The 26538-nt window shown below is 39.8% G+C and overlaps 1 protein-coding gene and 1 non-coding gene across 3 annotated transcripts in view; both read right to left on the bottom strand.

Moving 5' to 3' along the window:
- Window positions 1–25403, bottom strand: part of Thrap3 (thyroid hormone receptor associated protein 3) — a 57027-nt gene extending 31624 nt beyond the window's left edge. Inside the window, exons 1-2 of one of the 2 annotated variants that reach the window (XM_005317817.4) lie at window positions 25260–25403; window positions 7647–7752 (exon numbers count right to left, since the gene is read on the bottom strand). The gene's annotated coding sequence lies outside the window, so the exon portion shown is untranslated. The remainder of the gene's footprint in view (window positions 1–7646; window positions 7753–25259) is intronic. The other variant, XM_005317818.4, reaches the window with a different exon arrangement.
- Window positions 4576–4683, bottom strand: LOC120891092 (small nucleolar RNA SNORA26). The gene has a single exon (XR_005735519.1). It is a non-coding gene; the product is annotated as a small nucleolar RNA SNORA26 (small nucleolar RNA).
- Window positions 25404–26538: the final 1135 nt, after the last annotated feature.

The raw sequence follows: 26538 nt of genomic DNA, 5'->3' as shown, positions 1-26538 counted from the left end.
AAAATAGGCCTGGGGATGTAGCTCAGTGGTCGAGTGCCCCTGAGTTCAATCCCCAGTCCCCACAAAAATAAATAAATAATAAATTTTTAAATAGCAAAAAATTCACCAAAGAGCAGCAGGTCTCATTTGAGCTCCAGATACTTCTGGATAGTTAAGAGCAGAAAAGCAAAGCTCAGGTAAATATTAAACATGTTTACTATTTTATTCTTTTCTCCAGACAGTCCTCTCCTGAGTAAAAAGAGGAGGGAAAGAGGGGAAACAGCATCAAAAACAGCTGCGGTTATCTCTAGGAATATACTTCGCCAAGGCTTCATTCACATCCCATCCATGACCCCTAAGAAATCAAATTAGAGACCTCTTTCTGACATTTATTCTGCTATTAAGTCACTCTTAATATTATTATTTTGCAAGATAAATCAGTCAACAATATTATTTCAATTCTAAGGTCTTCCAACTTACAGAAAATATCCTGACATGCATTAAGCAACCTTCTAAAAGGGTGGGGGGGGGGATCATCCCTTGGGAAGGATAATTTTACTATTTTAAACAATTTAAAGATAAAATTATTCTGGAATTTAGCACTGAAATTTCTGCTCTAAACATGTAAACTGAAGGTACACATGTAAATTTAGGAAATTCTATATAGGTACTAGCAACAAAGAGTTAACGGGGGGTTATCTCTTCAGAGTGGGAGGATAGACAGGATGGGAGCAAGAGAGGGATCGAGTACTTCTGACTCTGCATAATTTTTCTAGCCACAAATTCATGGATGTGCAGATGTGTTTTGTATGTATTTTATTTTGTTACAGTATTGTGGTTTGAACCCTGGGGCCATGTGCATGCTAGGCCAAGTGTTCTATCACTAGCCTATATTCCCCAGCCCCAGCTATTTATTTTTTTATGTTGTCCAGGCTGGCCTTTAACTCCTGGGCTCAAAAGATCCTTCCACCTCAGCTTCCTTAGTAGCTGGGATAACAATTACAGACTTAAGCCACCATCCTGGATGTTTTTAAATTTATTTATTATTATTCAAACACACACAAAAGTAGAAAGGATAGAATAAGGACCCAAGTGCACCAATGGTCCAACTTCAAAAATTCTCAACACTCTGGCTGGGTGTATTGGCACCCAATTGTAAACCTAGCTACTTGGAAGACTGAGGCAGGAGGATTACAAGTTCAAGGCCAGCCCAGGCAACTTAGCAAGACCCTGACTCAAAAAATAAAAAGGGCTAAGGATGCAGCTCAGGGGCTGAGGGCCCCTGGATTCAAACCTCAGCAATCATATCCCTCCTAAAATTTTTCCCGCATTATTTCCTACCCTTTATAAAAACTAAACAATCTGTCTGAAACCATAAGACACTAAATGTCCAGGGACTTGGCCGCTGACTAAGTAATCTCATCACTGCACATGTAGCAATCTACCTACAACAACTTCAGGCAGCAATAATCCGACTTAAAAAAGATGAGTTCCCAGAGTGAGTCAGGGTGCTACATCCTATCCAGTGAAGGACAACTGGGCTGCTGGCTTCTTTCCATCAAAGCCAGCAAAGAGGTCAAATTTCTTTCCAGCTTTTCAACCAGAGTCTCAGTTTCTGGTCCTATCCTGTGGCAAACTCCACTCTTTCCATCATTTACCTTTCAAAAGAAAATGACCATGTTATTTCTCAATAACATGAAAAAGTAGGGGCTGGGGATGTGGCTCAAGCGGTAGCGCGCTCGCCTGGCATGCGTGCGGCCCGGGTTCGATCCTCAGCACCACATACCAACAAAGATGTTGTGTCCGCCAATAACTAAAAAATAAATATTAAAATTCTCTCTCTCTCTTTCTCCTCTCTCACTCTCAAAGAGAGAGGAGAAATAACATGGAAATAACATGGAAAAAAATAACATGGAAAAGTAGAAAAACCCAAGAGATTAATATTTTACATGAGACACAGAACACAGCAGGCAGAAGGGCACTATTTCAAAGCTGATTCCCACACAGGAATCTGAGTTTTGTTAAGTTCTTTCTTAACTGATAGATGGAAAAGGAATCCACAATCCCAACATATGATAAGTAACCACACTCCATTCACATTCTTCCATAATGTTATTTCAAGATGTGACAAAGGTGGGTATTAAGTAAGTAAAGAAATATGCTAAAGTAAATTATCAATCTAAAAACGCCTAGTCCCAGATGAAATCAGATTTTCACTTTATCATATTAACCAGGTTATACAGTTAGTAGCAGCTCTGGTAGCAGAAAATAACTGGATTAAAATCTTGCTTCTGCCACCTATTAGCTGGATAAAATACTGTCAATCTTTCTAATGTGACCTTCACCTCACAGAATAACCATGGGAATTAAAGAAGTACCTATATAAAAAGTGCTTGACACACAGTAGGTAAGTTCATATCTTAAGCTATGTTTAACTACAACCCCAGAAGTGACCAGGTGGTGATATTTAGAACTTCCCTGGGAATAAACAGATTTACCACTGATTCTATTTTTCTTGCATTTACGAGTCTATAAGTAATCAGATATACTCCTACATGTAACAATCAAGGCTTTTATACTTTTAGTGGCTAAATTAGCATGTATCACATAGAAGAGGTGCACTAGAAGGTACCATCAAGGAAGATATAGGTCAAAAGACCATGCCTTTGGAAGACAAATATCTGCTAGCTGTTAGCAGAGAAAAATCATCAGCAAACTGAGGGGCTATTCATTTAAACTTTGTCATCACAATATCACCACTGTAGGTAACTTGTGATATCCCCTCAAGGATTTACTCAATGTCTATTAAGCTCAGGATCATGTACGCAATAAATGTTTCATCATAAGGGAACAGAATAGTAGGCAACTCCTCCAGAGGATCCTCTCCCGTTTCTCTCACAGTGGGTAATAGTGATTTTAGTTCCCATTTTAAATGAGTAAAGGAGAACATTTTCTTTCCATTTTTTAAAATACCTTTGTTTATTTCTTTATTTTTATGTGGCACCGAGGATTAAACCCACTACTTCACATTACTAGGCAAGCACTCTACCACTGAGCCATATAACCCAGCCCTCTTCTCATTTCTTACAGGATATCTTGGCTTTTCTAACTTAAAAAAGACACTATAATATGTTGACTAATGACCTATAGTTTCCTTCCAACTCTCATTATTAAACTAAACTAAGCAGCAAATCATGACACTGAGTTTCTTTGTTGGGGCAGTAGTAGGGATTGACCCCAATACGCAAGACAAGCGCTCTATCATTGAGCTACATTCCCAGCCCCACTTAACTGTTTGTTTTTTTTAAAATGAAGATGTTATTAGCCAGGTGCAGTGGCACAAGCCCATAACCTCAGAGACGTGGAAGGATCACAAGTTCAAGGCTAGCCCCAGCAACTTGGCAAGACCCTGTCTCAAAATAAAAAAGAAATGGGGATGTAGCTCATTGGGGTAAAGCACTGCTGGCTTCAATCCCCAGTACTGGGGGGGAAAAAGGCATGTACTTTTTCAGTACAACACTGACTACTGAAACAAGATTAAATAAATGGAAGAAAAATACAAAATCTAGAAAATACACCCTGTAGCTGAGTGTGGTGGTACACACCTGTAATGCCACAGACTCTGGAGGCTGATACAGAAGGATCACAAATTCAAGGCTAGCTTGGGCAACTAAGCAAGACCATCTCAAAGTTATTGGTTTTTAAAAAAAGGATGTGGGGCTGGGGATGTGGCTCAAGTGGTAGCGCGCTCGCCTGGCATGCGTGCGGCCCGGGTTCGATCCTCAGCACCACATACAAAGATGTTGTGTCCGCTGAAAACTAAAAAATAAATATTAAAAAATTCTCTCTCTCTCTCTCTCTCTCTCTCTCTCTCTCTCTCTCCTCTCTCTTTAAAATAAATAAATAAATAATTAAAAAGGGATGTGGTGGCAGCTGGAGATGTATCTTGGTAGTCAAGTCCTACTGAATTCAATACACAGTACCACAAAAGAAAATATATTCTGTAAAACACCCTTGTAAGGTTAGATTTTCTTGTCTGGTGTTGGGAATCAAACCCAGGGCTTCGTCATGCCAGGTAAGCACTCCACAGCTGAGGTACACCCTCCAGATCAAAGTTGGCTTTTCAAATTCGTAGAAAAAGAAAATATTAGTGACTATTTGATAGGCCTATCTAATCCTTATTACAGACATTATAAATAATTTGCTCAGATGTAAGAGAGATTGTATTCATTATAAAAGGATAAAAAGGTAATAACAATAACAACAGAATACAGCAATAATAACAGAATAATAGCCAGACACTGTTATTAGTGCTTTATAAATTCATTTAATTCACAAACTGCTATTAGAAACACAGTATGTATTAGTACCCCATTTTTTTTTTCTCTAGCTATAACTCCAGACAGGATCCAAAGAGTTTTGTAATCTCTTCTCTGGGTGGTGGGGGTGTTATTTCTGGGTACTGGGGATTGAACTCATGGGCATTCGGCCACTGAGCCACATTCCCCAACCCTATTTTGTATTGAGATGCTACACACCTCACCATTGCTGAGGCTGCTTTTGAACTTGCGATTCTCCTGTTTCAGCCTCCCAAACCACTGGGATTACAGGCGTATGCCCAGCTTCTTCTCTGGGTTTTATGGAGGTTTCCTTTACCCTTCTGTGTTAGCCTCTTAAAGTACTGTGTCAACCTTAAGAAGGCACAGAAAAGGGCACAGTACTCCTATTTTAATAAGAGGAAATTATCCACATCTATTTCATCTCACTGCTTCATTAAGGCAATATAAAGGAGCTGTAGAAAATTAATAATAGCCAGGAAGATCACAAATTCAAAGTCAGCCTCAGCAATTTAGCAAGACTCTGACTCAAAATAAAAAAGGGCCAAGGACATGGCTCAGTGGTTAAGTGCCCCTGAGTACAATCCCCAATACCAAAATAATAGCAACAACAAAGCACAGATGAAAGAATAAACAGAAAAAAATAAATAAATAAAAATAAACAGAAGGTTAGAAAACATGGCCCAGGAAATCCCTCAGAAAATGAGAAAAAAAATGCAGAGATGCAAACAGCAGGGGGAAAAAGGATAAGATTATTGGATCAGTCCCAAAGACTCAGCATCCAAACAATAGACATAGGACAAGAATAAAGAAATTGAAGAGCCTGGCACAGTGGCACATGCCTGTAATCCCAGCAACTCAGGAGATTAAGGCAGGAGGATTGTAAAATTCAAGGCCAGCCTCAGCATATTAGCAAGGGCCCTATACAACTTAGTAGATTCTTGTCTTAAAAATGAAAGAGGCTGGGGAAGTAGCTCATTGGTAAAGCAACTCTGGGTTCAATCCCCAGTACCAAAAAAAAAAAAAAAAAGAGAGAGAAGAAGAAGAAGAAGAGGAGAAAAACCTAAGACCTAATTTAAATCTATTGAGTGCATAGCCCACTAGATGAAAACAGCCACAACAAGAAGATCATTATAAAATTTTAGAACACTGGGACAAAGGTCTAAAAGTTTCAGGTTACATACAGGTTATCTCACCAATGGTGGAGGCCAAAAGACAATAGAATAGAATAGAATCTTCAAAATTTTCAAGGAAAATATTTCCAAATTTCAATTCTATACCTGATCAAATTAATAATCAATGTAAGGATAAAATGAAAGCTTTCAGATATGTAAAGTCTAAAAAATTTACCTCTCATGTTGTGCAATTTCTTCAAGAAGCTAACAGAAAAAGGTCAAGGTACTCTTCCAAAACCAATAGCTCAATCAAGGAGGAGAAAAATCTGAGATTGGACCCAGCCCAGGAGAGGGAGGGGATTCATCAGGATGATGTCAAGATCAGGACAGCTGCACTGTGCTGCTGCCTACAGCACATGTTCATATTAGGCGGAACAGAAGGGATCTCCAAAAGAACAGAATGCACCAGGCAATCACAGTGCACACATGTCCTCAGGAAGATCTACACTGCTGGCCAGAGTGTGGTAAGGAATTACTGATAAAAACACAGAAATAAAGCACAACAACAAAAAAGGTTAATTATTAACAGAGAAAACAAATAGTTGTGCAAAAAGGAAAAGTTATGGCATGCAACATGACTGGACTTTGAAAAAAACTGTATATAAACATAATATTATCGGTTAAGTATACTGCTCTAACCAAAAACACATTATAACTGGTGTGAAAAAAATTTGCACATGTGAGATGGACATGGAAGCCTGACAAAAACCATCAAACTAACCTGATTACTTAGAGAGGTAATACCAAAAGAAAGAGCAGAGGGCTGGGTTGTGGCTCAGTCGTAGAGCGCTTGCCTAGCATGTGTGAAACACTGGGTTTAATCCCAGGAACCACATAAAAGTAGCTGATGGTCTGATATGACTAGGTATTATTTTATATGCACATGTATCAACAAAATTTTGGGGACTGGGGATATAGCTCAGTGGTGGAGCACTCGCCTAGCATGCAAGAGGCCCTGAGTCTGACTCCCAGCACTGCAAAAAAAAAAAAAGTTTTTTGTTTTTTTTTTTTAAGTACAAACTGTAAAATGCTATTTATTCATTTTTGGTACTGGGAATCAAACTCAAGTGCTTACCACTGAGCTACATCCCCAGTTTTTTTTTTTTGTTGTTGTTGTTGTTTTTTTTGAGATAGCATCTTGCTATATTGCTGAGGGCCTAACTGCTAAATGAACTTGCAATCCTCCTGCCTCCATCTCCCAACTTGCTAGGACTGGTACAGGCCACATACCATTTTGCCCAGCTTAGAAGATGCTTTTTAAAGAAAATGTATTATATAAAGAAATCAAACATATACAACAATTTATGCATCACACTCATCCATGATAAGGGGAAACAAGGAAAAGGCTATTTATCTACCAAAAAGAGATGAGTTAAGACATTCTATAAAACATTCATTATAAAATGCCTTGAGCCACTAAAAAATCCAAAGGGAAAAAAAATCTGTTGTTTATTATAACCATGTGACAAAAATTACAATTCCAGCCAGGGGTGGTGGCACATGCCTGTAATACTTAGGAGGCTGAGGCAGGAGGATTCAAAGTTCAGAGCCAGTCTCAGCAATTCAGCAATGGCCTCAGAAACTTAGCATGTTTCTGTCTCAAAATAACATTGGGGGGGGGGGCACCCTGGGAATATGGCTCAGTGGTTAAGACCCCCATATTTAATCCCTGACATCCCAAAGAAGAAAACCAAACAAAAAAATTATAACTATATAACTACAATTTTGATTAAATAAACACATTCAAGTAACATGCACATGAAAAAGACTGCTCACCAAAATATTTACATATATACACAAACATGTATCTCTACACATATACACTTATTAAATCTGTAGATTTAATAAATGCTGCAATTTGAACATAGAAATTCCATTAAGGAATCCCACAGATAATCAACTTTCAACATATAACACTGGTTTTACAAATCAGTGAAGTTATTAGTTTTTTTAAACTATTATCAATTTTATTAATCCACACAAAGTATTTTCATTTTACTAACATCGTCAATATAAAATGACTAATTAGACATTTTAGTCTTTTTGCATATTCAATCTTCAAAAAACAGTGTTTTTTATACTCATAGAAATTTGAGCTACCCATTTTTTTAAAAACTTTGATATTATCCGTTCTTTTCAGTCACCACACATTTACCTTATTAGAACAATGACTTGACATGCACTACATCCAAACACTTTCTCCAAAGAACACTGGCAGCACTACTACTGGCTTCTCTGATTTACAAAGTCAGGATGCAATCCTGGAACAAGAGAAATAAGTGATAAAATGGTTACCATTTTTTCCATACCTTGCAGATTAGATTCCATTACTAGTACCTGAAATCCATAAGCAGACACTCCAGCCCTTGATTTTACTTCCAATGGACACAGGATTCTCTGGCAAAATGTACTGGTCTGATGGTCTGCCTCTGGTCAACTGTCTAATGCATATCTTCATCCATTCAACCTCCTACAGCATGGAAAGCTAAAACTGTCATTCTTGTAACCTAACACTTCTACTGGCAATATCAGGTGCTAGGGTTTGCATCATGCAAGACTAGTTTGCAAGCTTCATAATTCAACCTGGTGAACTTTGAAACAAGAAAAAAATTGGGGGCTGGGGATGTGGCTCAAGCGGTAGCGCGCTCGCCTGGCATGCGTGCGGCCCGGGTTCGATCCTCAGCACCACATACCAACAAAGATGTTGTGTCCGCCGAGAACTGAAAAATAAATGTTAAAAATTCTCTCTCTCCCTCTCTCTCACTCTCTCTTTAAAAAAAAAAGTGTTTAAAAAAAAAAGAAAAAAATTGAACTGAGATATGCAAAGTTAAAATACCCCCTATCTCCATCCCTAAAGGCACATGCACAAACAACCTTTCTATTCCAGTTTTCTAAATATTCCTAGATCTATGGGGATGGGGTTGTGGCTCGGTCATAGGGTGCTTGCCTAGCATGTGTGAGAAACTAGATTTGATCCCAGCACTACATAAAAATAAAGATATTGTGTCCACCTACAATTAAATATTTAAAAAAATTTAAAACATAATAAATATTCCTAGATCTATGAACACAGTCCATAAATTAAAGCTAGATAGAATATTACCCACAAATAGGATAACCAAGTTCTAAAACCAGAAAACTCATAATGTCCTCACTCCTACTTGTTATTGAAGTGTTACTGTTCATGAAGATGCATCTCGATATTTACCTTCCTTTCTGCATTTACTCAGCATTCACTCTGTCAAGATGGGACACGATGGGTAACCACCTCAGCTTTCTCTGGACTCTATGACTTGAATCCTTGCCCATTTAGTCAGGAAGGAAAATCTCTCCTAAAACTATGAATCCAAACTCTTTGCACCCATAGAATCCTCAAACTACAATGTCTCCTACCCTTTCATCAAATGCTCAAACATTCCTATGAGGGTCTCCTTCCCCAAAAGATGTCCCTGGCTCTCCTAGGCAGGTTAGGTACTGTGACACCCTAGCCAGATCTCTCGTTACACCCATTTCACGATCTGTTGTTAAATGTCAGTTTCCTCACTGGACTATAAATTAGTTTTTGTGATTTTATTTTTAAGTTTGTAGATGACACAATACCTTTATTTATTTATTCTATGTGGTGCTGAGGATCAAACCCAGTGCCTCATATGCTAAGCAAGCGCTTTACCACTGAGCTACAACACTAGCCCAGCACACGGTACGTATAAGACAAACTGCTGTGGCACATTCTGGCTGCTAAATGAAGAATAAATTTTAAAGGACAAGGGCAAAAAAAAAAATCAGTATACATTGCCTAAAATAATGCAGGTAAAGGACAGCAATGCCTTAGACCACAGCTTAGCTCAAAATACTCTTAGCATTCCACACACTACTAGAACTTAACTAAAACAAAATCCAAACAAAGGGTAAATGCTAATATTTTCAGACCACACATTCGTATCTCTATTGTAAACAACAGCAATTTTTTTTTCTTACCTCACTTCAGGCTCCCTTGGCAACCAGAGAAACAAAGACAAGGAAACACAAGGATAACCTTGCCCTCTCCTCTGACCCCTAACGTCAAAGTTAGTCCTCTAAATCATGAGGCACATGTTTAAATAATATTTGAGGGCTAATGTTGTTCTGGCTTCAAAAGCATAACCATAGCAATAAAAGTAAATAAAAGGGGCTGGAGTTGTGGCTCAGTGGTAGAGTGATCGCCTAGCATGCAAAAGGCACTGGGTTTGATCCTCAGCACCATATTAATGTAAAATAAAATTAAAAAATAGGTTGTGTCCACCTAAAACTTAAGAATAAATATTTTTTTAAAAAGGTAAATAAAAGGGCTAGGGATATAGCGGGAGGTTTACAAGTTCAAAAGCAGTTTCAGCAACTTAGTGAGGTCCTAAGCAACTTAGAGAGACCCTGTCTCAAAATTAAAAGGGCTAGGGATGTAACTCAGTGGTAAAGCACCTCTGGGTTCAATCCCCATTACCAAAAAAAAAAAAAAGGATGATGATTGGGGGGGTTGGCTGGGGTTGTGGCTCAGTGGTAGAGCACTTGCTTTACATGTGTGACATACTGGGTTGGATCCTCAGCACCATGTAAAAATAAAGATATTGTGTCCATCCACAACACACACATACACACACACACACAGCCATGTGTGTGTAAGTGTGTGTATTTAAAAATTAAAAAAAAAAAAAAAAAGACTAGGGGACAGGGGTGCATGCCTATAATCCCAGAGACTCAGGATGTTGACACAGGAGGATTGCAAAATTTGAGGCCAGCCTCAGCAACTTAGTGAGACCCTAAGGAGCTTAGCAAGACCCTATTTCAAAATTTTTAAAAAATTAAAAAGGGCTAGGAATATGGCTCAGTACCAAAAGAAAAAGAATAAACAATCTACTAGGCACTGTAAATTCAAAAGATGAACGAGCTCAGTTAAAATCACATTCTCATGGATTAATATAATCACATCCTTGCCTGGTGAGGTAATCCACGACCATAATACCAGCTACTCTGGAGGCCAAGGCAGGAGTACCAAAAGTTTGAGGTCAGCCTCAGCAACTTAGGTGAGACCCTGCCTCAAAAAAAAAAAAAAAAAAAAGGTAGGAGCATTGGGGATGCTGAGGATGTGACTCAATATAAAAAACCCTGGGTTTAATCCCCAGTATGGCGGGCAGGAGAAGAGCTGGGTGTCTTGTGATTAAAAGAAATTACAATCCAATCCAATCTAGCTGCAAAAATGCTGATCTGGAAGGACATCAGAGTTTAGGACAAATATGACTAGAATTAGGGTCAAAGAGCCATCAAGAACTAAGAACTGAAAGCAATTCTGACAATCATATCTAATACAATCCCATAGTTTTATAGATGAGAATCTGTGCCCAGTAAAAAAGGCTAAAATGAAGAGCTAAAACTAGAATGCCTACAGTACTCTGGCTCTCAAGTATCCCAAATCTTGCCACCACACCTTTTACCTACTACAAAATGAACAACACACACATCCTTCATCTAGTCTGTTCTATCATCTTACTCATCATCTTCCAGTTATTATCTAAAGGATTGTTTTTAAAATATACCTTGTGAAATCAAGTCTTGGTTCTTTCCTTTTTTTTTTTAAAGCATTGGGGATTAAACCCAGGGCACTTAACCACTGAGCCACATCCCTAGCCTTCCCTACCTTTTTTAAAATATTTTTTTAGTTGTCAATAGACCTTTAATTTATTTGTATGTGGTACTGAGAAATGAATCCAGTGCCTCACACATGCTAGGCAGACGCTCTACCACTGAGCCATCACCCCAGCCTATCTCTAATCCTTTTTATATTTTTATTTAGAGACAAGGTCTCACTCACTAAGTTGCTTAAGGCCCCAATAAATTGCTGAGGCCAGCTCTGAACTCGCCTCAGCTTCCCAAACCACTGGAATTACAAACTTGCACCACCACCGTGCCTGGCTTGTCTTGGAAAACATATTTTAAAACAAACTCATTGAGGGCTATGGTTGTGGCTCAGAGGTGGAGCGCTCACCTACTGTGTGTGGAGGGCCGACCCTCAGCACCACATAAAGTAAAATATAGACATTGTGTTCACCTATAACTAAAAAATAAATTTCAAAAAACCTCACTGAGCCAGGCATGGTAGCCCACACCTGTAACCAAAGCTGCTGAGGCAGGAGGATCAGATTCCTAAGCCAGCCTCAGCAACAGTACCTCAGCAATTGTGAGGCACTTAGCAACTCAGTGGTGGAGTACCTGAGATCAATCCCTGGTACGAAGGAAAAAACAAAACAAAACACAAAAAACACTCATTAAAATTTAGCTAATTTTTGTACTCTTCATAGAGGCACCAGAGGATGTTCTGATTGTAAGAATAAATCTAGGGCTGAGGCTATAGCTCAATTTATAGTTTGCCTCACATGCACAAGGCCCTGGGTTCAATCCCCAGCACTACAAAAAATAAATAAATAAAATCTAACTTACAGTCTATTTTTAAGAAATTTCAGTCAGCAACAAAAAAACTAATTTCAGAGTAGAAAAGGGGATGATACATTCAGAGTCTATCTTCCATACTTCCCTAATTGTGCTAGAAAAAAATTTTTTTAAAGAGAGAATGAGAGAGGGGGGGGGGACAGAGAGAGAATTTTAATATTTATTTATTTTTTCTTAGTTCTCGGCGGACACAACATCTTCGTTTGTATGTGGTGCTGAGGATCGAACCCGGGCCGCACGCACGCTAGGCAAGCGCGCTAACGCTTGAGCCACATCCCCAGCCCCTACTTTTCCATGTTATTGAGAAATAACATGGTCATGTTCTTTTGAAATTGTGCTAGAAATTTTTTTCATCCAAGATAGCAGTTTGATTAACAATCCATTTAACCCAGAGCATCAGAGCCAATAACCAACTTCTAGGGGAGTCACATTTGCTTTCTTTTTTAACAAGCAATAGGGAAAAGACCAAATTTGATGACAGAATAACTTGTCTCAAAGACGATATAATTCCTCTGATTAAAGGTCCCACTTGCTTACTGAATAAAATCCTGCTCTAACCACTCCATCTTCTACTAGTCAACTCCTATGCTTCTACCCTTAATCAAACAATATTTTTAGAATGAATTTTTCGGCTTTTACATCTTTAATCATGCTCCTCCCACTGTCCTGAATAGCCTCCTCTCAATCATCACTGTCCCAATCAGTATCCCCAACACATGAAAAACTCAAGCAGCTGCTCAACCTCCATCCTTCCAATGCTCAAATGACAACTCCTATGAAGCTTCTAAGAAAAATAAATCAAATCCTTAAAATACTTTTCAGTTTCCAGAATCAACTTCAAAAAACAAAGTTGATACACACATATTTAAGCATTAGCAAGTATAAATCAGTTAAATTCCCAATTAGGCACAATGGCTCACACCTGTAATTCCAGTGACCCAGGTCAAGGCAGGAGGATCACAAGTTCATGGCCAACCTCACAACTTGGCAAGGCCCTAAGCAATTTTATCCAGAACACTGTTTCAAAATAAAAAATAAAAAGGACTGGGGATGTAGCTCAGTGGCAAAGCACCCATGGATTGATCCCCAGCAAGAAAGAAAGGGAGGGAAGGAGGGAAGGAAGAAAGAGAAATAAATCAGTTAAATGTTAAATCCCTAGAAGTTTCCTTAACTCCACACTAGGTCCAAATCTGAAGCTGATTATTCAGTGAAATGATTTTTATAATATTATATCTTTATAAATTATAAAAAGAAATGTGCCAAAGAAAAAGCAACTTTTAAATATTTTCAACATTAACCAGATGATTCAATTTTTTATATTAAAGCTGGATTTAACATGTACAATGCTTTAGGATGGAAGATAAAGCATCAAATAACTGTACCAAAATTTACAATATAAATTTGAACAGTGATTTTCTATACACTAGAATTAGTTAATGGCAAGAGGATGAACAGTCCAGAAAACAAAACCTGTATTTCTATAGCGATACTGTGATATTTTACACCCCAAAAGGAAAGTACCTTGATTTTGTGTTGGCAACTTGGTAAGATTAGTTACTAGAATAAAATCAGGTGGGAACAACAAGATCAAAATTCCATATGGAATAACATTGCAAAGTTATATCTTATGCAATATTTTTATCTTACACAAAAACTTTTAAGTTTCCTAATAAAGAGCAATAATTTATTTGACTTCAAAATTAAGTGATCTTCCATTCATGGGTCACATAGGCAGATACCTGAACTCAACACATAAATGGTCAGTGAAGATGTGATGAAACAAATTTAGCAAATGCTAACAAATGTAGAATCTAAGTGATGGGCACATAGGTGCTAACTATACAATTCTTTCCACTTTTCTGTATGCTCAAAATCCTTCATAATAAAATGTTGGAAGAAAAAAAAGAAACCATCATCCCTGACACATATATTTGATGCAGAATGATTAACTTACACAGTATGAAGACAACACACACCTTACAGGAATGATGGAATTTAAAAAGACAATTTATGAAGCTAGGCTCAGTGGCACATGCCTATAATCCCAGTGGCTCAGGAGGCTGAGGCAGGAGGATCAAGTTCAAAGCTAGCCTCAGCAAAAGCAAACTGCTAGCAACTCTGTGAGACCCATCTCTAAATAAAATGCAAAATAGAGGTGGGGATGTGGCTCAGTGATAGAGTGTCTCTGTGTTCAATCCCCGGTACCCCCGGCCAAAAATAAAGACAGTTTATGAGACTAAATCCTCTAAAAGTATTACTGACTAAATTTTCTACAAATTCATTTAAGGTATCGTATCCAACTACAACTAAAAGAATATTTTAAAAAGATAAATAACCTTGATAGAAATTAAATCTTAAAAAGTGTATTAACAAATAAATACTCTCTATACCAATTTTTTTATAAACACCTGGCATTTTATAGGCATTTAGTAAGTAGTTCATGCCTCATTCCCCCCCCCCAAAAAGAAAAGAGTCAAATAACATAAAATCCAGTCCTTGCATCAATCCAAATTCTAGTTCCTACCATACCAAGGTGTTTTGTAAAGTGAAGAACAGTCAAGCGTGATGGTAATTGCTGTAATCCCAGCAATTTGGGAGGCTGAGACAGGAGGATTCTGAGACTCTCAGCAATTTAGCAAGATCCTATCTCAAAATAAAAAGGGATGGGGACATAGCTCAGTGGAGATAGTCCCAGTACTGCAAAAAAACAAAAGAAAAAAAAAAAAAAAAAAAAAAAAGCCAGGCACCAGTGCCCAGCAGCTCGGGAGACAGGAGAATCGCAAGTTCAAAGCCAGCCTCAGCAAAGGTGACTTGCTAAGCAACTCAGTGAGACCCTGTCTCTAAACAAAATATGAAATAGGGCTGGGGATGTGGCTTAGTGGCCAAGTGCCCCTGAGTCCAATACCCAGAACACCGTCCCCCTCCAAGAAAAGAAAAAAAGCAATAAACCAAGCATGGTGTAATCCCAGTTACTAGGAAAGCTGAAGCAGGAGCATCACTTGACTCTAGTAGGAGTTTTGAGTCCAGCATGGGCAACATAGTAAGAACCCACCCTTTTTTGGGGGGGGGGGAGGGCAGGTGAGGAGAAAAGGTCAAGGGCTGGGGTTGGGAGCAAACCAGGGCCTCACACACATGCTAGGCAAATGATGAGAGCCCTCTCTTAAAAAAAAAAAAAAGGAAGACAATAATCCAACAATCAAATATACTGTCTTCCTAATTCTACATTGCAACTCAATGACATTGCATTCAAAGCAACTTTAATCACCTCTGGAGGGCTAAATGATGAGCCAATTTATATTTGCTGAAAATAAAATGTCTAGCAATAGCATATCTAAGTGACTAACAAAACTGAAAAAGCAAAGAGGTAAAGCTAAATTCTATGTTATGAACAAAAATAAAGCAATCCCATTAACCCCAAAATATCACTTTCCAAAAATTTCCAACAAAATAAGAGGAATATCATTAACAAAATGCTTCTGCAACTTATGGGAGTTTGGGGGGGGGATACTGAGGATTAGCAACCTAGGGATGCTTAATCACTGAGCTACATTCCCAACCCTCTTTTTTTTAATATATTTTTTAGTTATAGATGGACAAAATACTTTTATTTATTTATATGTGGTGCTGAGGATCAAATCCAGTACCTCACAAGTGCTAGGCAAGCACTCTACCACTGAGCCACAACCCCAGTCCCCTCCCCAACCCCTTTTATTTGAAACAGGATCTTACTATGTTGCCCAGACTGGCCTCAAACTTTTGAGTCTCTTGTCTCAGCCTCCTGCATTGCTGGGAGCAACTTAGGTCCTTGTGAAGCAAGGTATTAAATATTAGGCCTTCATAAATAAACCCGAGAGTTTTATTCCTATTTCCTCCATGGTTTCTTACTGTCTACCATTACTACTCAAAAATACCTTTGACAAGCATCAAAGTAAAAATGTACATGTGCAACACCCCAATACAGTAGATATCTCTTCTATAGATCCAAACTGCTGATGGCCTGAAGAGACAGCACTATGGGAAACTTCTACTTTCTCCATTATATATTTCTGTAATGTCTGAATTTTTCAACAAACACCTGTCTGTGGGCAGGGATTAAAAAATATATATATTATTCAAGGGTTTTATAAAATATGTCTTGCTTGGGATGGGAGGTCCTTAGGGGACTCGGGAGTTTTATTTTTAAAAAAACAAAATGATACTGGGTTCGACTCCCAGTTCCAAAAAAGACAAAAAAAAAAAAAAAAAAAGATAAAAGAGAACCTCAGGGGCTGGAGTTGACTCAGCGGTAGAGCACTCGCCTACCATGTGCAAGGCCCTGGGTTCGATCCTTAGCACCACATAAAAATCAATAAATAAAATTAAGGTATTGTGTCCAACTACAACTAAAAAATAAGTATCAAAAAATTTAAAAAAAGAGAGAGAGAGAGAACCTCAGAGTATAAAATATAAATGTAGAACTGTTCTGACTGAAATGAGACTGGGGGGCTCAAGAGTCCTATCACCACCTCAGCCTCTTTCCCTGAGTAGCAGCTCCAGAAGCACCCTCACTTCAGAGAATGTTTAAAAGCCTCCTATCCAATCAAAGTCCATAACCATTATTTTGGGGGAGGGGGGTGCTTGTGGTAGCAAGTGAACCCAGGACTTCAGGCATGCTAGCCAAGCACTCAATCAACTGAGCTACATCCCTAGCCCTCCTGTCCAATCTAGATTTGGCTAAATTTACTAAATATTCAACAAAAACTATCGCTATCATAACATTTCTAGCTACATGCAGTTGCAAAATAGCAAAATAAGATGGGTTTTCAATACAAATTTGTTATTCGTACGACATCTATGTGTATTTTAAGAACACAGTTCAATGAGTTTTTTTTTTACTGATTTTTTTTTTGAGAGAGAGAGAGAGAGAGAGAGAGAGAGAGAGAGAGAGAGAATTTTATTATTTATTTTTTAGTTTTTGGTGGACACAACATCTTTGTATGTGGTGTTGAGGATCCAACCCGGGCCGCACGCATGCCAGGCGAGCATGCTACCGCTTGAGCCACATCCCCAGCCCCAGTTCAATGAGTTTTGACGAAATATACTGTATTAACACTACCCCCACTGCAGGGTGATGTGGCACCTGCCCCCAGGGATTTGGAATGAGGCAGGAGGATCCCAAGTTCAAGGCCAGCAAGTTCAAGTTCAAGGCCAGAATATAAAGACCTGTCTCAAAATGAAAAACAAAAAGCTCTCTGGGCTGGGGATATAGCTGGTTAGGAAAGTGCTTGCCTTGCATACACAAGGCCCTGGATTCAGCACTGCAAAAAAAAAAAAAAAAAGATGACTCTCTGGTACAACCCTGGCTTCAATCCCCTTTACTACCAAAACAAAAACAACCACCAAAAAAAACTTACCTCCATCAAAATGCAGATTATTTCTTGCCCCTCTGAAATCTCTTCACTTAACCACTGCACAAATTCTTTTCAACTGATAACTTAACAAATCTGAGTAACTAGGACTCTGAAGACCACCCTCTAGTTAGGCATCTATTTATTCTCATATTAACTCATCTTTTTTTAAATATTTACTGAGCCTTTTCTATATAACAGAACATTCCAGATAGGGATTTTTTTTTTTTAAAGATTTTCTCCCATTCTTTATTTTTATTTATTTATTTATTTTGAGAGGGGGGGAGGGGAGAGAGAGGGAGAGAGAATTTTTAATATTTATTTTAGTTTTCGGCGGACACAACATCTTTGTTTGTATGTGGTGCTGAGGATCAAACCCGGGCCGCACGCATGCCAGGCGAGCGCTCTACTGCTTGAGCCACATCCCCAGCCCCCAGACAGGGATTAAACACCTGAATCAAACAAATCCCTGCTTACTCTCTAAAAAGAGATTAAGTGTGTAACAGATTTAAAATATTATAATGTCATGTAATAATAATGGAGGATTAAGAGGCTGGAGATTTGGCTCAGTGGTAGAGCGCTTGCCTTGCATGTGTGAGGCACTGGGTTCAAGTCTCAACACCACACAAATAAATAAAAGGCCTATTTAAAAAAATAATAATAATGGAGAATTAAGATGGGAGAAGTATCAGGTGACAAGGAGAGTACTGTTTACAGAGTAACCCAAGAAGGCCTCCCTCAAGACATTTCCCAGTGTGCATACAAAGCCATCAAATTGCCAGAGGGGCTAGGGCAGCAGCTCAGTGGTAGAACACTTGCCTAGCATGTGCAAGGCCCTGAGTTCAATGCCCAGTACTTAAAAAAAAAAAAAAAAAAAAAAAAAAAACTGCCAAAATTTAGATAATAGAGCCAGTCCTTGATAAAAAGCATAGTAAAAACTTAAGACTGCAAAAAGTCAGATTTTGTATCAAGGACCATTTTACTACGCCTGAAACAAAGTTTTTCTCACATTACTCTCACTCTAGATATTAATCAACACTCCAGCCCAGCACATGCTCTACTACTACTACAGCACAGCTGTAGAGTCTCCCTAAATTGCCAAGACTGGGCCTTGAACTTGCGATCCTCCTGCCTGCACCACCACATCTAGTGTTCCGGGTAACTTTATAAAACTATCTTACCTCCATGAATTACTCCATCAATCCTTTATTTATCCCACCCTTTTTACTAAAATAGAAAATTAAATTATTAACCTCTAACCCACACAGGATTGATTACTAAAAGCAAAGCAATGAGCTTCACAGATGTTTACTATATTTTGAAGTAAAATAACTCTTGTTCTTACATCTCAAGACAAGGACCAAAAGTCCTATCATTAGACATACAGAAATTTGCCTTTGCTTGGCCTTCTACCTTCTGAGACAGGCTAAGCTATGCAGTTAACACTCCAGATACTACAAAGCAAAACCAGGCAGCACAAAAAAGAGGACACTGCACGTATGCCAGCTAAAAAAGGTACCAGATCAATGCTTTCTAAAAGTCCTGGGGTTTTCTTCAATATGGAAATGAAACAATTCAAGGTTTGGGGGTTATTTTTCTCCCTTACCACTTCACCTTCCTCTTCCAAAGTTACCTACAGGAAGGAAATAAGGAATTCAAAGGGAAAAAAGTAGTAATATTATGTTAAGACAGCAAAATGACTTTGAATGCAAGCATTAGAGACCTGTATCATATATATCCAGAAAAGAAACAAATTAAAATGTATACAATAAACATGTAAATCAATAAGGATCAATGGACTCTCTGCCCCACATGAGGGATACATGTCAGGCTGTGGTGGGTCTGTGGCAAACTAGAGAGCACACCCACAAACCACAAAAGATGGTTGCTGAAAACAGAAACAGATCCAACTGCGGTATATATACACAATGGAGTATTACTCAGCAGTAAAAGAGAATAAAATTATGGCATTTGCAGGTAAATGGATAGAGTTAGAGAATAAGCAAAGTAAACCAATCTCAAAAAAAAACAAAAGCCAAATGTTTTCTCTAAGTGGATGCTAATCCATATGGGGGGAGGGGATGAGTGGAGGAACTTTGGATGGGGCAAAGGGCAAGGGGAGAGGAGGCATGGGAGTAAGAAAGATGGTGAAATAAAACAGTCATCATTACCCTAGGTACATATATGATTACACAAATAGTGTGACCCTACCTACTTTAGATACAACCAGAAGTGAAAAATTCTGCTCCATTTGTGTACAATGAATCGAAGACTATTCTGTGTCATGTACAGCTGATTAGAACAAGTAAATTAATTATTTAAAAAAAAAACAGAAAAGATCCATGGCTGCAAAAAAAAATTTTGGGGGGGGGCTGGGGATGTGGCTCAAGCGGTAGCGCGCTCGCCTGGCATGCGTGCGGCCTGGGTTCGATCCTCAGCACCACATACAAACAAAGATGTTGTGTCCGCGCCGAAAACTAAAAAAATAAAAAAATTTTTTTTGGTGGGGGTGAGGGAGAATTGGGATTGAACCCAGGGGCACTTAACCACTGGGCCATATCCCCAGTCTCTATTTTTTATTTCAAGCACAACTCACTATGTTGATTAGCGCCTCATTAAATTGCTGAGGCTGGCTTTGAACTTGTTATCCTCCTGCCTCAGCCTCCTGAGTTGCTGGGATTACAGGAATGTGCCATTACCCTCAGCTTGCAAAGTCTTATTTTTCAAGAGCAGCATGAATCCAAATTTTTATATAAAATCTCGTTTTTAAATGTTAACAACTAATTCAAATTATAGCACTGAGCCAAACAAAATCCATCTGGAGACTGGATTTAGTCCCTAGCCTGTTTTCAACCTCTGTCATGAAAAGAAAAATACACAGTTCTCCCAGGGGCAGAACTGTTAACTTCTGAGGCAGAAAACACACCCTATGATTCCAGTAAAACACTATCTTCTGAAAACACACTAAAGAGACATGAATATACTTGTGAAACCTCTAATTTTTGAAGAAGAAAATCTTCTTTCACACTAAGTTGCACCATTTCGGCCACTAAAATAAGAACCATAAACAAAATCCAATGAAAGAAAACATTAGGAACAGACTTGTGAAACTGAACTTCCCAAATTTCAGCTCTCAGTATGAGCATAATCATTATTTTCTAAACAAAAAGAAACTAAAAGATGAACTATATAGCACATAACATTTCAACTCATTATTTCTCCCTAAAAAATAAATAAATAAGTCATTTCCTTTGAAAGACTAGGAAAGTCAATCCTTTCGAAGGGGTACCTGTGAATCTTATTGCCCTGGGGAATTTTAGACAATTACTTTTTTATGAGTCATGAATCTGCATTATGAAGTTTAAGCAATGGTCCTTAAACCTTTTTGAGACTCCAATACAGAAGGGAAAGAGAAAATGTACATCCTCAAAAAATTAATAGCAACTCAGGAGGCTGAGGCAGGAGGATCGCAAATTTGAGGCTAGCTCAAAAAACTTAGCAAGACCTGTCTCCAAAAAAAAAAAAAAAAAATTTAGAGTTCATGGGCCCTGTGGAGTCCATGAACATAGACTGAGTATCCTCAACTCGGTACAGTTGTTCACACCTGTAATCCCAGCAATCTGGAAGGCTGAGGCAGGAGAACCACAAGTTTAAGGCCAGCCAGGGCAATTTAGTGAGATCCCCATATCAACATAAAAAGGGCAGAGACGTGGCTCAATAGTAAAGCACCCCTGAGCTAAATCCCCAGGGGGACTGGGGAGGGGGTATCCTGCTCAAGAGAACATTAAACCTACTTAAACTCCAAACCCTCTACTTCTTCCTATGGCTACATTTTCACTCAAACACTCTACATTAGGCAACTCCAGCAGGCTAGTAGCCTCTTCACTTGACATCTTCCAAGTCTATTTTGCCCTTCTGCAAAAGTAATTTTAAACTGAGCACAGTGGCACATGCCTTAATCCCAGGAACTCAGCAGGCTGAGGAAGATTATAAATTCAAGGCCAGCCTCAACAATCAGCAATGGGCTATAGTTGTGGCTCAGTGGTAAAATGCTTGCCTAGCACATTGAGGCACTGGGTTCAAACCTCAACACTATATAAAAATAAATCAAATAAAGGTATTGTGTTAATCAGCAATGCCCTAAGCAACTTAGTGAGACCCTGTCTCAAAAAAAAAAATTAAAGGGACTGAGGATGAAGCTCAATGTCAAAAGTGAGCCTGGGTTCAATCCCTAGTACCAAATGAAGTCACAATCTTCTTTTTTCCTCCCTGTTTGTACTATTAAAATAACATTTTGTTGTAAATGGCCTTATGTACACACACACACACACACCCCTATCATAACAACGTATCTATCAGGATACCTTAACAGCTTTCCTAAACCGCCAAACCTCTCTCTTTTTTTTTTTTTTTTGGTGGTGCTGGGGACTGAACTCACAAGAGTTTCCCTGCACTCTAGGCAACAGCTCTATCACTTGAGCTATATCCCCAGCCCACACCAACTCATCTTTAAAGACTTTCCTGTGTGTAACCTACACTTTGCCTTCTTTCAGTTCACAGAGCACACTAAATTGTGAACATGTTCCTTGCGGTTTCCCTGACATCCTAACTGGTTCCTCACTCTCCCCAAAAAGAACTCCTCTGACCACTGTTAAAACTACCCCTTTTAAGTGTCTATCGAAGTCTCCAGCATGACCTCCAGGCCACTTCTCAATGTGTAATTTATCTACTTAACCCACTATCCTGTAAATTCCCAAAAGACAAGGCCACACCTGTCTCACGCTTCACTGCCTGCTCCATTGCCCACACAGGGCCTAGCACAAACAGCAAACTGGCCTAGTATATGGTTGGCTCTTGGATACAATTTGGTTTTGTTTTTTCTTTTCTTTTCTTTTCTTTTTTTGGTGGTGCTGGGGATTGAACCCAGGGCTACGTGCATGCAAGGCAAGCACTCTACAAACTGAGCTATATCCCCATCCCTGGATACAATTTGTTGAATCACACCGTTCAATCAATCAGGGTCAAATAGTGAATTGATCTTAGATGTTTATCGAATGAGTGTGTTAGGCAATCCATTAGTCTAATATTTGAGTAAAAAATATATTAATCACATTTCCTTCAATTCAGGATGTCAGTATGCAAGAGAAAGGCTAGCTAGAACTCTTTTAAGATTCTTGAGGGCTGGGGATGTGGCTCAAGCGGTAGCGCGCTTGCCTGGCATGCGTGCGGCCCGGGTTCGATCCTCAGCACCACATACCAACAAAGATGTTGTGTCTGCCGAGAGCTAAAAAATAAATATTAAAAATTCTCTCTCTCCTCTCTCACTCTCTCTTTAAAAAAAAAAAAAAAAAAACTCCTTTCTTTAAAAAAAAAAAGATTCTTGATAAATTAGAACTATCCAATCTAAAGCAAGCAAATCATATGCCTGTGAGCTCTCCCATTCAGCTTCTTCCTTCCCCATCTCTGTGCTAATCTTGGATATACTCCAAGTTCTTCCTCCTTCCAATTTTTTCAGTACAAAACAGATCATTCTTTGTAATCCAAAAATTTTTTCCTTTTGTTTTATTTTTGTATTTTTTTGGCAGTGCTGGGGATTAAACCCAGGGCCTTATATGCATGCCAGACAAGCCCTCTATACTGAGCTACATCCCCAAGCCTGTAAAGCATAATTCACTGGCTAAATCAAATTCAGGAGTATGTACCTATTGTATTAAAAGAAATACAATGAAGAATGCTACTACCATCACCACCAGAGCTCAAATTGAACTACACTGGGCTGGAGACATAGCTCATGCAAAAAGTCCTGGGGTTCAATGCCCAGCCCCGCAAATAAATAAACTTTCACTGAGGCTAAAAAGAATTTCTTTTTTAAATGGAGTACTACTATACATATAGGTTTATACATATATACATATAGGCTTTTAATTAATTAGTTGCTTACAGAAACTTCAGCTTTTACAAAATGCAATCAAGCCTACATTACTGCACCATAATTGTTCTTTTTTTTTAATTTTTTATTTTTTTATTGGTTGTTCACAACATTACAAAGCTCTTGACATATCATATTTCATACATTAGATTGAAGTGGGTTATGAACTCCCAATTTTACCCCAAATGCAGATTGCAGAATCACGTCGGTTACACATCCACAATTTTACATAATGCCCAATTAGTAATTGTTGTATTCTGCTACCTTTCCTATCCCCTACTATCCCCCCTCCCCTCCCCTCCCATCTTCTCTCTCTACCCCATCTACTGTAATTCATTACTCTCCTTGTTTATTCCATAATTGTTCTTGATATAGTTAAAGCACAAACAATAGTTCACAAAATACATTTTCTACCAAAAAACAAACAACCCAATTTGCTCCACATTTTTCAAGACAGAAACTATTTCTGAACCTTTAACAGACTTCTACTAAATAATATACACATCAGACTGTCTAGATAACAGGACAGAAGAAGCCGGGCTTGGTGGTAGAGGCTCAGGGACTGAGAACGCTGAGGCAAGAGAGTCCCCATCTCAAAAAAAAAAAAAAAGAGAGAGAGAGAGAGAAAAAACAGAAAAACGATTGGAGATGTAGCTCAGTGGTAAACAGTCCCTGGGTTCAATCCCCAGTACCAAAACAAAAAAATACTACCGATAATATGTCCACAAACAAAAACAAGGAAGGGGGCTGGGGTTGTGGCTGGGTGACAGAGCGCTTGCCTAGGAAGTGTGCGGCACTGGGTTCTATTCTCAGCACCGCATATCAAAAAATAAAATAAAATAAAAAACAAGGAAGGACATCTGAAAGTTAAGAAAACTGATGGTGTATTAAATCCCTTTTTACTCTAAGCCCACAAACTAGAAATCCTATACACGACGAAGAGAATGTTGATGATAGTAGCTAAGTAGTCTTTACTTGGTCTTCACAATAACCCTGTAAAGTGCGAAATTCACTACTATTTTAGCACTGTTATTTTAAAAACAAGAAAACCAAGGCACTTAGAAGTGAAAATTCGATCTAAAACCAAATATTGCAGAGCCCAAATATGAACTCCGGCAGACTGGCTCAAGGATCCTTCCGTAATCCCCCTTAAGTTTCCCTAGGCTGGTCCGGCCGGGCCATACCACTCTCAGACGTTTCCCTTTCAATCCAATTAACAACTTCCCCGTCAATACTGCACTCCCACTGATGGCTTCTAACTTCTGGGCAGAGTTGCTCACCATTTCCGCCGCCACTCTCCACCCCACAGACTTAGAAGAGCAAATAGTAGCTGATAAAAGTTGCTTAGATGCTAAGAGAAACTACTTCATATATGCAGGACACAGGCCAATGACCACTGGAATGTAAATCGGCCTCACTTCCAGCCTAAGAAAAAAAAAGTGCGAACGATATTTTTTTTTTGAAAGGAGATGAACGTGGATTATGGCTCTCTTGGCCACAAGGCAGAAGAGAACGGAAATATTAACATTTACTGAGTGCCAGCAAACATGCGCCCTAAGACAGAACCAGGCCAATTGGGAGACTGTGAGGGGGGAAGGGCATTCAAGAGTTCCGGGAAAGGGAGAATCCAAATAATAGGGTTCATAACATCAAAAGGGGACGAGGGGAGGAAAAGTGGAAGCCTCCCTAGGCAGATTGCAAAAAGGAGACAGAGATGTAGACGCTGCCTGGCAAGAAGGCGGCCTAGAGCCTGGGGAGCTAGGCCCGAGCGAAGAGAAGCCCTGAAGGGCGGGGAGGGGGAGGAGCCGGAGGAAGCGGGGCCCGCTGAGAAGAGGCCCGGGTGTTAGCGCGGGGGAGAGGCTCCATACCAGGCCTTTTCCCTAACCCAGAGGCAGCCGCCGCAGAGAAAAGATAAAATAGAAAATGATTGGAGCCGGTGGAGCTGTCCCAACTCCCATCAGAGGCGCTCACTCACCTGGGCCCACCGCAGCGACCGCAGCTGCAGCCTCGCAACGGCACAACCGGCCCGAATCTCGCCCCCGCCCGACAGTGCGCCCCGCGTCCCCGCTCTCCGTCGACCGCTGCGGCGGCGTCGCTCCGCTGCCTCCTGGGAAATGTAGTCCTAGGCCGGCCCCTCCGCGGTGACTGGGCGGACTCCTGAACTACATTTCCCGAAAGAAATAGCGAGCGTTGGGCCCGCCGCTTTGCGTCACGCGCCGGGCTGTCGGCAGTCACGTGGGGTGCTCCGTTCCGTCCCTTCCCCCCGCCTGGTGGCCTGTGGAAGAGGGAGGGAGGTGGACGGAAGGGGCGGGGGCGTTGCTGACGCCACTGCCCCCACCATTTTGGAACCAGCCTCTAGGGAGGGACTGAGCCCCACCCACTCTCTGGCCGGCTTGCGTAGTCGAAAAGTCTTGGAACTGGGTGTCGAATCGCCTGGTTTTCCTGCTCAGCCTTGCCACCTCTCGCTTTGTGACCTTGAGCAAATCGGCTCTCTAAATCTGTTTCCTCCTCTATAAAACGAGATTCAGAATCCCTATTCCACAGAGTTATTGCTCCGACAAATTAAGGTACATGAGAGTATCTTACTTTCAAGTACCTTGAAAGCGCAACGCAAAATGAAGGCGTTTTTGTTTTTAATTTTGATAGTGTGACCTCCTTCGGAGGCCCAGGAGCGAAGATGGGCAGCGATCTCCCCAGCCTCGTCTTCCCGTTGCCTCTCCGTCCAGCTTCCGCGAGATTGGGAACACAAAAAGAGGTTTTTCTGAGTGTGATCCTCTGAAGGAAGTTTGTTAAAATGGGTGGCACTTGCCTGTTGAAACAGCAGTCTCTCGGGAGCGTAGCCGTGGCATCTGAGTTTTAAACAGCCCTCTCTTTTTTGCACACGTGCTTGAGAACTACTGCATTTCTCCAGGTTTTCACAGACTGATTTCCTCTGCAACTGCTGCCCTAGTGAACTCGCACCTATTCTGTGATGCTTTCCAAGTTTACTAGTTCTCCCCATCTCTGCTCCTAAATTAAGTTTGCACCTTATACTATAATTGTCAGGGCTGGTGTTCTTGCCTTCCAAGCAGACTGTGAGCTCCTTGAGAGCAGAGATGAATTTTTATGGATTTCTGCATGCTCAGGCCTAAGAAGACAAAGTATACATCAATACTTTTTTCGTAAGTTTTTTGAGGCAGGGTCTCCCTAATTGGCGCAGAGAAGCGTCAAACTCAGGATCCTCTCACCTTCAGCCCAAGTTGCTAGGATTACAG

The sequence above is a fragment of the Ictidomys tridecemlineatus genome, chromosome 11 (genome assembly GCF_052094955.1).
Source record: "Ictidomys tridecemlineatus isolate mIctTri1 chromosome 11, mIctTri1.hap1, whole genome shotgun sequence".
NCBI lineage: Eukaryota > Metazoa > Chordata > Mammalia > Rodentia > Sciuridae > Ictidomys > Ictidomys tridecemlineatus.
This window is presented reverse-complemented; position numbering and strand designations above follow the sequence as displayed.